General features: G+C 39.8%; 1 pseudogene; it reads left to right on the top strand.

Annotated features, from left to right (window-relative positions):
* Positions 1-12,636: 12,636 nt before the first annotated feature.
* LOC140524435 (serine hydroxymethyltransferase, cytosolic pseudogene) lies at positions 12,637-14,010 on the top strand (annotated as a pseudogene).
* The last annotated feature ends 1,484 nt before the right edge of the window (positions 14,011-15,494 follow it).

Below are 15,494 nucleotides of genomic sequence, written 5' to 3'. Positions count from 1 at the left end.
AGGAATTCCAAATTGAAAATGATGGGTCACCTTTAGCCAAAGAAGTCTGTATTTATACTCAAGTAATCAAATCACATCTAAGTCAGAAGAGACCTTAGAAACTGTCTAGTCTAAGCCTGGAATTTTACTTATGAAGAAACTAAGGGCAGCCATTGTCTCTTACTCATCTTTGTATCTGGACTGAATGAGATTATAAATGCAAAGCATTATGGAAATTAGCTATTATTAACTATCATCTTCCCTAGCATCTAGCACAGTGATCTGCTCATCGTTGCTGCTTCTTACTTATTCACCAGAATTGAGACACACCCAAGGTCTTACAGCTAGTTATTCGCAGAACCAAGACCAGAATCCATTTCTGAATTGTGTCTTTTCCACTCCATCAGAAGACTTCCTTCTGACTCTGTTACCTAGTGCCATTGGTAGGGAAAGGAAATTGTATTGCATTCTAAAGGATGATGGGATTATAAATTTTTAATTGGAATGGCCTTTGTAGTCCAATCACCACATTTTACAGATGAGGAAATTAAAACCAAAAGATGGCATGTGCTTTGTACAAAGTCACACCAGTAATAAGTGAGAGAGCTGGGATTTGAACCCAGGTCCTCTGATTCTAAATCTGTTAAGGTATGGGTTAGAGCAGATAGCCTCTGAGGTCCCTCCCAACTCAGAGATTTTGTGAAACAAAATTCAGAATCAAGTTTGGTTCCAGGTGTCCCAACTTGAGTTTTTGCCCTTGGCTGACAGCTCCTCCAAAGAAGCTAAAATGAATCTATGCTTTCTTCAGCCCATTCTCCAGATTCCCCACTATACTGCTGCTTCTGGGCCATGAGGACGGTGGAAAGTTCTGGGCTTCTTCTCTCCCTTCACACCTACTCTCTTTTTCCTCCTACAAGTTCTGGACTCTGACTCTCCACTGCAAATTACCACTCAATAGCTTTGACTTTTCTCCTGTATACAAAGTTCCAGTGTGCCAAGGCACATAGGAGTGGAAAGACTCATGATTTGTCCTAAGAGCCCTGTATGTTTGTCTCTTATACCATGTGTGCATTTACATGTAAATATCCAAAGGGCCATGTCAGCCTCTATAGAATACAAATGATAGCTCAGAAAGCAGGTCCAACATCTCCAGACTGTCCCATTGTCAGCAGCTCCAGATACCTCCCACTGAGATTGCAACGTGTTGGAGCATCATTCCCTCTCCCCCAAAGGATTTAGGAATGCAAAGAAACTTAGAAATCATCTACTTCAACTTCCCTCATTTTCAAAAGGCCCTTTGAAGTTAATTGATTAAAATCTTTATGCCGAAGCCATTATAGAATACAGATCTCCTGACTCCCAGGGCAATGCTCTCTCCATTGAACCACACTGCCTCCCATTCTTCTTGTTTCCTATAGCCAAATAAGACCCTGCTAGGCTATTCAAGACAAGTTGGCAGCAGAGACTATATAGTGTACTGCTTTTTAACAGATTGATAAATCAACAAACATTTAATAAGTTCCTACTATGTGCTAGGCACCATGTTGCATTAGAGTATAGTAGGCTGCAGTGGACTTGAAGTCCAGAAGAAATGTATTCAAATACTGCTTGAGATACTTACTAGCTGTGTATCCTCAAGCAAATCATGTACTTTCTCTGTGCTTTAGGCTTCTTTGCTACAAAATGAGCATCATGATCAAATCCCCCAGGGTAGTTCCGAAGATAAAATGAAATCACATAGGTAATGTATTTTGCTAACCTTTAAGCCCAATATAAATGTGAGCTATTATTGCTACAGATGAGGAAACAAGCCCAGAAAAAGTAAATTACTTTCCCATCGTATAAGTAGCATATAGATGAGCTGGAATTTGAACCCAGTTACCTAACTATAAATTCAGTGCTCTTTCCTCCACACCGTATGCCGTGAGAACATCACTGACAATTCATGAGTTCTTCAGTCTAACAATCACAGGGCCATAGAATGCCTACACTGAAAAGAACCTTGGCCATCATCTGGTCCAACTCCCTTCATAGAGGAAGGAGCTAAGACTCCTAAGGAAGCTAAGTCTTCCTCTTCCAATTCCTCCTAAGAGAAGTGGAATGATTAATTCAAAATTACAGAGATAGTTCCAGAACCATGACTAGAACCCAGGCATCCTGACTCTCAGTACCAAGGTTTTTCCACTGCACCACTCCTGTTCTTCCTGTTTCCTGAATCCAACTGAGACCCTGCCAGGTTATTCAACGACCAGTTGGCAGCCAGGGAACACCAGAAGGCACAGTTACTGCCTTCTCTTCTCCCAGATAGCTTTGCCTAGGGACCAGGCTGGAGCCATGCCTCTGACAGCTGCATAGAGCTGACTTTCATCAAGAGGCTGGAGCTGATGCACAGCACAACTCATCCTACTCCCAGAGAAGTTTTGGATCTGCCTCACAAACCCTAAGAGGAGGGTGTCTACAGTCTTTAATCCACAGACCCTCCAGAAGGACAAAGGACTCAAAGAGACCATGGCCCATTCCACTTAATAGGGCAAACTCACCATAATGAATGGGAAATTGATCACTGCCTTTAAAGAACTGTCAAAGCACAATGGAAAGGGGACTGGGCTTGAGTCAAGAGCCCAGGGTTCAAGTCCTGCCTGGATGATTTCATACATATCATTCCATTTCTCTGAATTATTCATAAAACAACATGATAGTACTTCTACTACTACACCATAGAGAAAATGTGGCATAGTTGATAAAGAGATGACCTCAAAGCATGAAAAACCTGGGTTCAAGTCCAACCAGACACATACCAGCTATGTGACCCTAGGAAAATCATTAAATTATTCCATGTTCTAGGCAACTCTCAAATATTGTGCTTCGGAGAGAAAATGTTGGCTCATGTGAATAGAGAGAGTTTCTCACCCAAAAACCCAGTCATCAAGCTTTTATTAAACATCTGCCATATATCAGGCACTCTGCTAATCACTGGGGATACAAAGAAAGGCAAAAAAAAGAAAAAAACTACTCTTAAGGAGCTCACAATCTAATGGAAGAGACAGCCAACAAACAGCTATATACAAAGAGGATTTTTATGGGATAAATTGCAGTACCCAGCAGAGATAAGTCAGTAGCATTAAGGGGGAATGGAAAAGGGTTCTTGTAAAAGGTCGGATTTAACTGGGACTTGAAGGAAGCCAGGAAAACCAGGAAACAGAGATAAGGATGGAGAACATTCCAGGCTGGGGCGGAATGCTCTGCAATCAAGTTAATAGATGGATTACCTTATGCAAGGAGCAACAAGTTCAAGGTTCCCAGACTGCAGAGTATGTGGTGATGGAATAATGTGTGAAAAGATGGAAATATAAGAGGGGGCCAGATTACTAAGGACTTCAAAAGCTAAATCAAGCATTTTATATTTGAATTTATCTTTTGATACATATTTGAATGAAATCCCATCCCCAACATTATCCTTACCATCTCACAAGATTATTATAACAAATGAAACAATTAATATAGATTTTAAATATAATATATATTACTATTAAATTTAGCTTTTATCAAATAGAAGAAAAGTTAGTCTAAGGAAAACTAAGTATATCTGCCAACACCCCTTGACTCCCATTTCCAAGTTCCACCATATGTACATACATACATACATATATATATATATGCATATATATATATACATACATGTGACCATTGAGGTGTTGATGTATCCATTCTCTCTCTTCTCTCCACCTTTGGAAGCCTACTTTCAAGAAGAAAAAGAATTCAATTAATTTCTTCTCCCTGTGATGTAGAGTTCCTCTTGGGTAAGCTAGTATTAGAGTTGTTGAGTCATTTCAGTCCTTGTGACCTCTTTTGGGGTTTTCCTGGTAAAGGTGCTAGAATGGTTTGCCTTTCCTTCTTCAGCTTATTTTTCAGGTGAGGAAACTGAGGCAAACAGGATTAAGTGACTTGCTCAGGGTCACACAGGCAGTAACCGTCTGAGGCCAGATTTGAACTCTGGAAGATGTGTCTGCCTGAATCCAGGCCCAGTGCTCTTATTCACTGCATCAACTTGCCGCCTAATATTGTATTGTTCTTTAGTAAGTAGAATGTGTCATAAAAATCTTAGTACAGCTTTAAGCTTTAATAACATCAGAAATGATTAATAACCATAAACTAAGCAAAAAATTTGAAAGGCTAATCATTTGCATTTTTCAATATTGATGTTTCTTAGTAAAATTCAACATAACCACCATCTTGTGCTCTACATCATTCAAGTCAATTTTTAAACTTTGTAAAAACTTTCCATCAGCGGCTGAACTGTTGCTTAGTAACTGAAAGGAAGGCATTTGTAATCCTAGCCTCATCCAAAGGACAAAGTTTTGATGCATACATGAAAGTTTTCATATGATCCCACTGGAAAAAATTCTAATGAAGATAGATCTGGTGACAGAGATGGCCAAGCACAAAGACCTCCTCTAGTGATCTACCAATTGTGAGAAAGTGTCACCCAGAAAATGTGGCATATACAATACATAATGACCGGGTGCCTCATCTTATTAAAATTTATTATTCAAAAAACATTTAAGGCAGCTAGACAGCACTGGGCCTAGAGTTGGGAAGACCTGAGTTTAAATGCAACCTCATACACTAGCTGTATGACCCAGAGCAATCCATTTAACCCTGTTTGCCTCAGTTTCCCCATCTATAAAATGAGCTGGAGAAGGGAATACAAACCACTACAGTGTCTTTGCTAAGAAATCCTCCAACTGGGTCACAAAGAGTTGTATACCAACGAAATGATTGAACGCAACATTCCAAATTCACCAAACCAAATAAATGTACAGAAAATGTACATAATTCGCTTTCCAATGATGTTTTTTTTGTAAAAACCTATGCTAAGACTTTTGGAATAACTCACATTTGTAGAAAAAAGGAAATTTATTAGTTCGTTTCTCAAGAATAGCCTGGAAGTGTTAAAAATTCCCATGGGAGTTTACCTTGTAATGAGGGACAAGAAAAAAGCCAAAGGAATGAATCTATAACTGTGGGGTTTGGGGTATCCTATGGACTAGACACTTTGCTGCAGTTAGAGGTTTTTTATTACCAATATTAGGCCACTCCCACTGCTCCTGAAAAAACTTACACCAACTCCCTCAAGGCCAGGCTTCTTAAAAAGTCAATTATTAATCTATGTCAGAAACAAAAGAATAGGCCTTAGCCCTTACAAGCTCCCCCTGGAAGACCTCCCACTCAACAAGGAAGGATCCCTGAATGCCATTTGGTAATTCAATCCCAAACTATAAGCAGGACAACCTGCAAAAACCAGCCTGGCTCTTTTCTTTCTAATTCCCTAAAGTGAAGAATTAGAGGCTGTTTTGTGTATGTGCCCATGACCTGTGAGGAAAATGTTTGGAGAGGGAGGGGAAGATCTCCCAAGCCAACACTGCCTCTTATCAGTTGGCTACAATGCTTCGTTTTTTCACAGAGGAGTAAAATATTAAACTCTAGTCCACCTTCCTGTCAGCAGATGTGGTGAAGTGGTGATGTGGTGAGAGGTTATTAGGAGCCAAAAAAAAAAAATCAGCAAAGGTTATTAGGAGCCTCCAGGAGTAGTCAGGGCACTGACTGATAACCCCACACTGTGAGACTATTAAATCAACTACCCACGGCTCGGAAGATTTCTCCTGAAACAAAAATGATGATGATGATGATGGTGGACATCATATTTCACATTTACATTGTTATGACGATGCATAGATAATAATAAAAACTAATATTCATATAGCACTTACTATGAGTCAGGTACTGTACGAAGTGCTTTATAATTATTTCATTTGATCCTTACCACAATCCTGAGAGGTAAGCATAATTATTATTCCCATTTTACAGATGAGGATACTGAGGTAAACAGCAGGTAAGTGATTTATCCAAAGTCACACAGCTAGGAACTATCTGAGGTCAGATACGAACTCAGGAAAATTGAGCCTTCCTGACTCCAGGCCCATCGCTCTATCCACTGCACCACCTACCTTATTTAATCTTTGTAACAACCCTATGAAGTAGGAAATTCAGGTGTCAAACTCCATTACACAGATAAGGAAACTACCAAGAACACCCAGCTCATCTGAACTACAACAAACCCAAGCGATTACCTCTCCCACTTCCCAGCCCAGCCGGGGATGCTTGAGGCTTCTAACAGTTTAGGGCCCGACACGATTTACCATCTTTCATTTCATCCAGAAAAGGAATTTCTCACATTACCAACCTCCTCAGACACTGCCCAACATTTGCCAGTAATAAACACCCACCTCCTCTCACCTGAAATACCCAGATCCTTGAAGTTATTTGCTTGTACCTTACCATCTGTCTGCCACTCAGATCTAAGTCTGCACATACTAGCTCCACATTCACTTGCCTCCTAAAGCTCTTGTCCCAGTATGGGAGGAAGAGACCATTAATTGCAGTTCAGTTCTCCCAAGTGGAAAAGACACTGAGAAATCCTGTATCCCCTCGACCCACCGTCTCGTCTGCTATTCTAATGGCAGTCCTGACTCTGAACAGATGCTCAAAAAGACTGACCATAGCAGCATGCCACCTGGTTTTCCAGATGCCTTGTTAACCAAATTCAGTGGAAAGGTAGCACATCTAAGCTATTTCTTTATCTCTGAGCTCAGAATCACTAACTCTGGAAGCCTAATTGTTCCCCCAAAAGGTACCATGACAAGAGTGACAAATGACAGTGGAAACGCATATGAAGTAATAAAAAGGGAAGAAAGCAGATCAAGCATGTCATACTGATTTATTTCAAAACACTTTTGGGATTTCATCAGTCTTCCTTCCACTGATAAAGAGGACAATCCTTCCAAGAATTAATATTGGTCCCCTAGTATTACTTTTTTTAAACACTTATAGCAGGAGTCCGTGGCCTTTCTGTGTCATGGACCCCTTCAGTAGTCTGCTAAAGCCAATAAAACCCTTTTCAGAATGGTGTCCTCTTCTTTTTATTTGTAATTGAAGGAAATGCAAGGTTTCAGATAAACACATGTTTTTACCATCCAAGTTCACAATCCACCTGAGATCTATCTATGGACCCTGGAGGTCCTAGGTGAAGAATCTCTACTTTACAGGTTTAGCTCCCAAAAAAGTCCCATTCTAATGTCACATCAAGGTATGGAGGTCACTGATTCTCAAAGGATAAGTCAGTACAACCCAGGTTCTAACAAGTTCTACCAAGCTGGAAAGGTTTTGAGAATATGCTTGAGGATGGACTGAATATACCTGTCAAATGATGACCAGCCTAGCTACATAAAGAGACTCATTACAAGAAGGTCATCCCCAAGGTTATGAATTATTTTGGTGACAACAATTCAAAAATACTGTGCTTAAGACTGGGGTCTCTATCAAGGAGGAGAAGTGTTCACAGGGATGAAAACACAGATCCTTAAACTATAAAAAATATATACCAAAATATCAAGGGGCAAATAGGAAGAGAGAAGATAAGTTATTTTGTTAAAGTTTATTTTTTTTCTTATAAATAGTTCCAACTGAATGGTCATATTAAGGGTTTTAATGTTTTTTTTCTATTGAGGGTTTTTAAGTTTATATGAAAAAGTTGCTTAAACTAAAAAAAAAAGATATTGTAGCCAATATTATCTTGGGAAACCCTCCAACTATTTTTATACACATGCATATATGTGCTTTTATGTATGTTTGTATGTGTGTATATGTACACATACATGATCGAGGGAACTAGGTAGCTCAGTGGATAGAATATTGGGCCTTGAATAAGGAAGACTCCACTTCTTGAATTCAAATATGGCCCAGGCAAGTCATTTAACCATGTTTGCCTCAGTACCTCATTTATAAAATGAGCTAGAGAAGGAAATGGCAAACCACTCTAGTTTCTCTGTCAAGCAAATTCCAAAAAGGGGTCGCAAAGAGTCAGATATGACTGAAAACGACTAAACACATATTGTATATACATGTATACATAAAAATACATATACTTTTATATTACACTATTATATTATACTATATATTATACTATTATATTTTATATTATAAAATGTCACTTATATAAAGTGACACTTATAAGTGTCTTGAGAGAAGGGTCTATGTAACATCTATCTTTATCATCACAGTACCTAGCATAAAGTAGCATTCAATAATTGTTGGTGGAGTTCAAGTTACTTTACCCTGTCTAATCTTCAGTTCCCTCATTCATAATCTGAGAGGGATAAATTAAATTGATCTCTGAGGTCTCTTTCAGCTCTAAGACTCTGAGTGTTTTTTAAGAGCTGATCATATCACTTCGCTGCTCAAAATGTTTCAGTGGTTCCCTGTTGCTTCTAGTTAAAATATAAGCTCTTTTGTCTGGCATTTCAGTTCTTTACAGTTGATTCCAGTCTATTTTTCCAACCTTATTAGACATTACTCACTCTGTGCACTCTACATTCCAGCCAAACTAGCTTACTTACTGATCTCCTGTAGATAACATTCCATTTCCCACCTCCTTGCCTTTACACAGGCTGTGCCCCATGCCTAGAAAACTCATTCTCCTCATCCTCCACTTCTTGAAACACCTACCTAACTTGAAGGTGGAGCTCAAGTGCCATCTCCTAAAGATGCCTCTTACTGATTTCCTCAGTTGTTAGTACCATTTCTACCCCAAAATTTCTTTGTACTTATCTTGCAAATATTTTATATTGCTTATCTAGATTCATGTTTCATCCCCAAGTAAAATGTAGGCTCCCTGAGGCCAGAAATAGTCTCATTTTATCTTTGTATATCCACCATCCTGCACAGTGCCTGGCCATCATAAGTGTTTAGTAAATGCTCTGTTGCTGAATGTTAGTTGAACCAAAGCATCTAAAACAATAACTTTATATCCTTATTATAAAACAGTAGGGCAGTAGTTTTATGCACGTAAAATAGCATTGTAAAGGCAGCATAGATCAGCGAAGGATCTTGTCCTCAGAATCTGAAGATCTGAGTTCTAGTCCTGGCTACTCTGGAAAATGAACAATCTTTCTGGGCTAAAGTTCTTCATCTAGAAAATAGGAACAATACCACCTGATCTATCTAATCTGCAATAGCGAGTTGGAATATTCTAAAAGTTAGAGACTTAGGAGAAAAGGGAGAAAGAGGTTGTAAAGAATTCTCCTGACTTCCAATGGAAAGGGCCCATCCAGTGCTCTATTGGGAGAATTCCTTTCAAGCTCTTTACCCTTTTTCTCCTAAGTTTCTACTTCTAGAATCTTCCAACTAGCTATTGAAGATTAGATAGGGGGAGGCTTTTGTCAGTCACAGCCTACTCTAACTTTAGTCCCTCCATATTTTTGTCACTGCTGTTATTTTATATTGTGCTACCTCTGCTCCCTGACACATAGGAATTCTGTCCCTAAAATGAAAAGGCAGGTTTCAAAGGGATCCAATGTCTTTGAAGGTCCTGATTTTTCTCATGTGAACAACTAGGATAAGTTATCAAAATAGGAATGAGGAGAACTCCTCCCTCTAACTGTTGATTGGTTCACTTCTTCCCTGAGCTAAAAAGGAAAAATTAGTTTCAGAATAAGTGCTAGATAAACAATGAGGAGGGGGGAGAACTGGGATTGCATTTCCTTAAGCTAAAGGAACTAAAAATAGCATGAATTTTTCAAGTAGCTTTAGTGATCCTCTAGGAAGTCTCTAGAATATAAAGCATTTCAATAGCTCTTGGCATGTGCACAAAGGAACAAGGCCAGGAATACAGGAACTGCTCACGAGATTCCTAGGAAGACCTCTTTCTTTCTCAAATAAAACTATCTGGGAATCTAACATGTCCTCTGCCTCAGTCAGAATGGAGACCTCGCCACCCACCTCACACATGCATTTGCTTATTCTTGTCTCTGATACTTTTGTCCCCATGTCCCCCTCTTCTAGAAAGCTCTCCCTGCTTCTTTCTGTCAATTTGTATAGCATCCCCTCTGATCTACTCTCCTAACTTCTGAAAGTGTGGTTACTATTCCCAAGTTCTAGAGTCCCCCATGGGTCCACATTCCTAAAACGATAGTTAATGAGCCTCTGCTGGTAGACTTGCCTTTAATAGTCAGCCAGTAGACACAATTAGCTCAACACAAAGGCATTTACTGAGATAGGATAGTAAGAACCAAATATATCCTCCTCCACCACCATAAATCTGGGACACACTTTCCCCTAAATACACAACATTGATGGGAAGAGCAGGCACATAGAGTACATTGGTAGTGAGGCACACTAATAGGGAATACAGGTGGTCAATGCAACTCACACTTCTATTACTGCAGGACTCATGTCTTTCCCATTGTGATGTGTTCACTTTGTTCCTCATTGGACAAACACTTAGCTGTTCTGCTGAATTTCATCAGCCGCTTTTGACTAGGCAGCTACATTCTCTGGCACCTCCAATTTCAGGCTAATCTTCAGTCCTCAAATGAGGAGGTACTCTGCTCTTTCAAAAAGAACAGGGACTCATATTAGGACTGACAGAAGCTTCCCCTTTTCTGTTCCTTTGTGGCCTTAAGTCTGATACCTGTTATCTCTCAGGCAGGAAGTACAAGAGCACATCCTATTCTATAAGTTAACACCCTTGAGGCTCACCCTTTCCTTTTGACTCTTTTACAGGACTTGAGAGCCCTGTATGAGACTGAATTCTTTGAGAGTAGGGACTAGTTTTGGCTTGGTTTTGTTTTCTTGCCTTTCTTTATATTCCCAGGGTTTAGGACAGTACCTGGCACATAGCAGGCACTTAGTAAATGCCTGTTGACTGACTGGCATGATGATTGTCTAATATGTTTACCAAATCCTCATTTCTTCAGGATGAATTCTAACCAGGTAATGACCATTTGCTCAATTTTCACCAAACAGCTTTGCAGGGCAAGGCTTCCTTCCCAGTTTTCTGAACTCCAAGTCTCTCTCTCTCTCTTTTTTTTTTGTTCCAAGCAAATGAGTGGGAGAGGAAAAGGTCCAGAGGCAATCTATACCCTGGGATCAAGTTCTTTATCTCTGCTAACAATTCAATTACTTTCCTGGTTTTTTCTATGCAAATGAGCTAGACTTTAATATACTATTTTGTAGGTACAAAATGATCCACTCAAATCTGAAAAGGGCTCACCTTTTTTATAAGGTGCAAAGACTCTCTGAATGAGAAACTTACTTACCCTTTAAATTCTGCAAATTTGCCAGTTTAAAGGAGGTACGTTTATGCTTAAATTTATCTATTATCATCAAGATTCAGCTCAAATCTCACCTTGATCATAAAGTCAGTCCCTGAAAACCTAGTCCTTGATCTCCCCCTTCCTGGGAATTCTGACATGATGTTTGACCCTTTCAGTAAAATCAGTCACTCTTGCAGAGGAAGTGACCCCATGTTTTAACCTTGCTTGATTTTGACTCCACAGCCAGCCTGCAGGAAAGGGCAGTCCTGCAGGAGAGAACATACCACTAATTTATCTCCTTAGCCCTAATCTCATATTCTCATAATGAGTACATGGCACATGTTCATTTACCCCATCTTTTCGTGAGAACCAACCCTGTCCCCTTAGCACTAACCCTATCTCCTCATTGAAATGGAAGACTTACACTTGTCTATAAAAAGGGGAGGAAGAATTCAAACCAGCTAGCCCACCCAGTGCTTTTCTATCTTGGGTGCTGAATAAAATTCTTTTAATTTTCCGATTTTTGCCTCATTAAATCAGAGAAAAGACCCAAAGAAGAATTTCTTTTTACAATCTGGTGAGCCAGCAGGAGTTGGGGGTCCCTTGCCTGCATGACTGTCACTTGACAGAGTGACTATCACCAAGACAGTCTACCCTGATTTCACACCAGGCACTTGGATCTGTTGTCCAATCAGGTTGGAGTGAACTCCCCCAAGGCTCAGTCAGCCAAGAAGTGGTCAAAGAACTGAACACCCCAAACTCAGGAAGGATAAGGAGAAAATAGGTCCCACACCAAAATTTCTTTTTTTGTTGTTCTTATTTGTACACAAAGAAACAGAAACTGCCTGAAGGAAAAGGCAGGGTGAATACGGGGCTTCGCCCAACACTAGATTACCCAGGAACAGAAAGGTCAAAGGGATATTAATCCCAATATGGGATCAGTACAGAGTAAGTCTACTGCCAGCTCCCACTCAGGCAAGCTGTTAAAAACATGGGAAAAGGAAAAGACTGCCAGTTCAACTGGGAAATGTCCAGCATGGACTAGACTCAGTGACCAAGGTTTATAATTGTGGGAAATAAATTTGGTAAGATAAATACAGGACCTTTGATTATTGTCAACTGTGCATGCTAAAAACTTGATTTGAAAAACTAGAGTTTATAAGAGAAGAAGATCACTCTTAAGAAACCACTTTTCTAGGGAAAAATCAGAAAAGTAAAGATTCTGGCAAACCTGAGGAAGAGGGCAATGCTGACAGTGAGGGGGACTGGAGGGGCTTCCACTTCAGAACTTCTCTTGAATACACAAGGTCTTTTTACCTTAAAGAATTTTGGAGGGGAGCACATCATCACCTGTAAAGCATTTCAGTGCATGGAGAGACTATTTTCACCTTGGACTGAAGAAAGTCACTTTTGAGGGTCCTGTTGCTACTTGCTGATTGGTGTCTCCCCAGGAATTCTTAGACCAGAAGTGTGGCATCAACAGTCAATGGAGAGAACCATAATGTTAGCCTCTGGAAAACTCCTCAAAAAATATGCTGACACAGCCATTGAAAATCAATAATATAGAGATATATACAATCATTAAGAATGAACACAATCACCAGAAAACTGGGTTGGAACGGATTGCTTCAGAGAATTTTGCAAGCCAAACAATTTGCTTGAATAGGAAGTATTCAGAAGGATTTCCAGGTCAGAGGTATTATGGTGACACTCAGTTTGTGGATGAATCAGAGAAGTCTATGTCAGGAGAGGGCTCTGCAAGTGTATGGCCTGGACACTCAAAGCTGGGAGGTCAATGTTCAGCCATACTCAGGATCTCCAATGGATTTTGAAGTGTACACAGTCCTGGTGGAACCACATGGGAGGATTATGGATCTAAACCTGCCTAATGGAGGTCACCTCATCCACAGGTTCATGACAGATAAGAAAAAAACCTCTGTTACCTCCATATTTTTTGACTCCATGCCCTATAAGGTAGACACAAATACTGGCTATATTTTCTATAACAGACTAGAAGTAAATGCCCACCTCTCCTAGTCAGAGCTGATCACTGCAGCAATCATCTGCTGTTCCAGGAACCTGGACTATGCCTGCATATGGAAGACTGAAGATGATAATGGAGAATATCTTGTGGCTAACATAGCCCACATTAGTGGACTGGTGGCAGCTGGGGTAGTCCCCTTCGCCTTTGAACTCTGCCACAGGGTGACCACCACCATGTACAAAACCCTTAGAGGTTGCTAGGCTGGCTGGGAAAGGAGTGAGCAAGACAGACAAAGGGACAAGGTATAATCTGGAGTTGCTCATTAATTCAGCCATTTTCCTAGGACTACAGGGAGAGCCATTTTAGGAGCTGGTCTGAAGCAAGCCTTGACACCTGAACTTAAGGCTTATCAACAACAGGTGGTTGCCAACTGCAAAGCCCTGTCAGCAGCCATGATGAAGCTGTATTGTCGCATACTAACAAGTGTTTCTGACAACTACTTGATCCTTGTGGACCTGCACAACAAAGGCACAGATAGAGGAAGAACTGAGAAGATGCTAGAAGCTTGTTCTATTGCTTGTAACAAGAACGCCTGCCCAGGAGACAAAACGACATTGAGATCTGATGAACTGAGACTAGGAACCCCAACTCTGACTTTATGAGGACTACTAGAAAAAAATTCCCAGAAAGTAGCCCATTTTATTCATTAAGGAATAGAATTGATTCTGCAGATTCAGAAAGACCTCAGTCCCCAGGCCACCATGAAAGAATTCAAGGAGAAACTTTAAGGGGACGTGAAGTTTCAAGATGTCATCAAAACCACAAGAGACAAATTGGAGAGCTTTGCAACTGTTTTCCCTCTGCCTGGGGTCTCTGATTTTTAGAATGAGGCTGGACTCTCTCAGCAGTCTCTGAGTTTCAGAGCCAGATTGGAAATATTTAGCCTGAAGGCTACCCAAGTGCCAAAAAAAAAAAAAAAAAAAAGACCCTCTTAATAAAAGGAAAGGAGAATACATAAATGAGAGAGAGGTTTAGGGGAGTAGAAGGTTTGAGGGTTTTAAAAATTACCATTTGGCAGTCATTGAGGACTCAAATGTGTACCCCTCCAAAGGATGTTGTACAAACTATAAATCTCATTTTTAAAAGTCCATTATTAGTCACTTGAGGGATACTTAACTAATTAGTGAATTAATTTTGAGTCTCATTTTCTTATCTAATTTTTGATTAGAGTAGCCTATATTCAGCTTTCATTCAAATGAACAGTTATTACTTAAATAATTTTACTTAACCTTCTCTGCAGTGGTCAGTTGGCCTGCTTACGACTTGCTGTAGCAGCTCAGAAAACACCCATGTTAATAGCTTGTAAAAATTACTCAATCTCAGAATCATGTTGTGCAGTAGAATGCCAGAAGAGCTGAATCATGCCCATTTTGGTTGGAGAAGAAATTACTGTGAAGCTTTAGCTAAGAATAAAATTACAAGCCTAACAAGTTTTGTGTCTGGTATAGCATTATGTAGAGGGAGCTCAAAGTACCTTATAAATGCTGTCTTTAATGCTCAGTGCTTTGGAGAGGTGGATGGTAAGTGTGACCCTTGTTTCCAAAGGGACAGATCACACATGAGTGATCATTTGCTGAGTCGTGCTACTTGGCAATAACAGCCTTATATTCCAGTTCGAGACATTGGTTTACCCCCTACAATCAAGGTACTGAAACTGGCGCCTTCCCAAAAAAACTATTTTTCAAACAACTGAGTGCAAAACAGTAATGACCATTTTTTATAAGCACAATAAAATTAACCACAGAATGTGACAAGAATTATAGCCTGAAAATACAACCAGATTTGTGTTTCCAAAGTATCTGAACTCAAATAAATTAATTTTTTCTGTACAAAATAAAATTCAGTGAGACAGCTCTGAAAGGGAGCTTGAAAGTGTGAGGAAGACTAATGAAGCCTCAAAACAGCTCTCCCAGCTGTTGCTAATATTAAGCAGGGATTTACTCTCACTGAATTTTAATTAGACTTCCAGTGAAAGATAAGGAGTAAAAACTTCCAAGAATCTTTCTTTCTCTCTTCTTTCACTACTCTGGCTAGGTTGGAGATTATAGAGATAAAGACAGACAAGTAAAGAATGGAAACCTTTTTCCTGGTTTGCAGGAATTTATGGCATTATAAAAACTTTTTAGGGAAATACCTGCAAGCAATCTCAAACAAGCAATATTTTGTCAGGTCATAATAACCTTTACCAAATGGAAACTATAGGAATAAATATACAGCATGAGATTATTTGAGTATAGCATATAAAAACTCTGTCCTTGAAAGACCTTTGGAAGGGTATGTCCCAATCTTTAGAGCCTCAGTCTCCAAAGGAGATGGGA

The sequence above is a fragment of the Notamacropus eugenii genome, chromosome 1 (assembly GCF_028372415.1).
Source record: "Notamacropus eugenii isolate mMacEug1 chromosome 1, mMacEug1.pri_v2, whole genome shotgun sequence".
Classification (NCBI taxonomy): Eukaryota; Metazoa; Chordata; class Mammalia; order Diprotodontia; family Macropodidae; genus Notamacropus; species Notamacropus eugenii.
The sequence above is the reverse complement of the archived record's forward strand: the minus strand, read 5'-3'. Positions and strand labels throughout refer to the sequence as shown.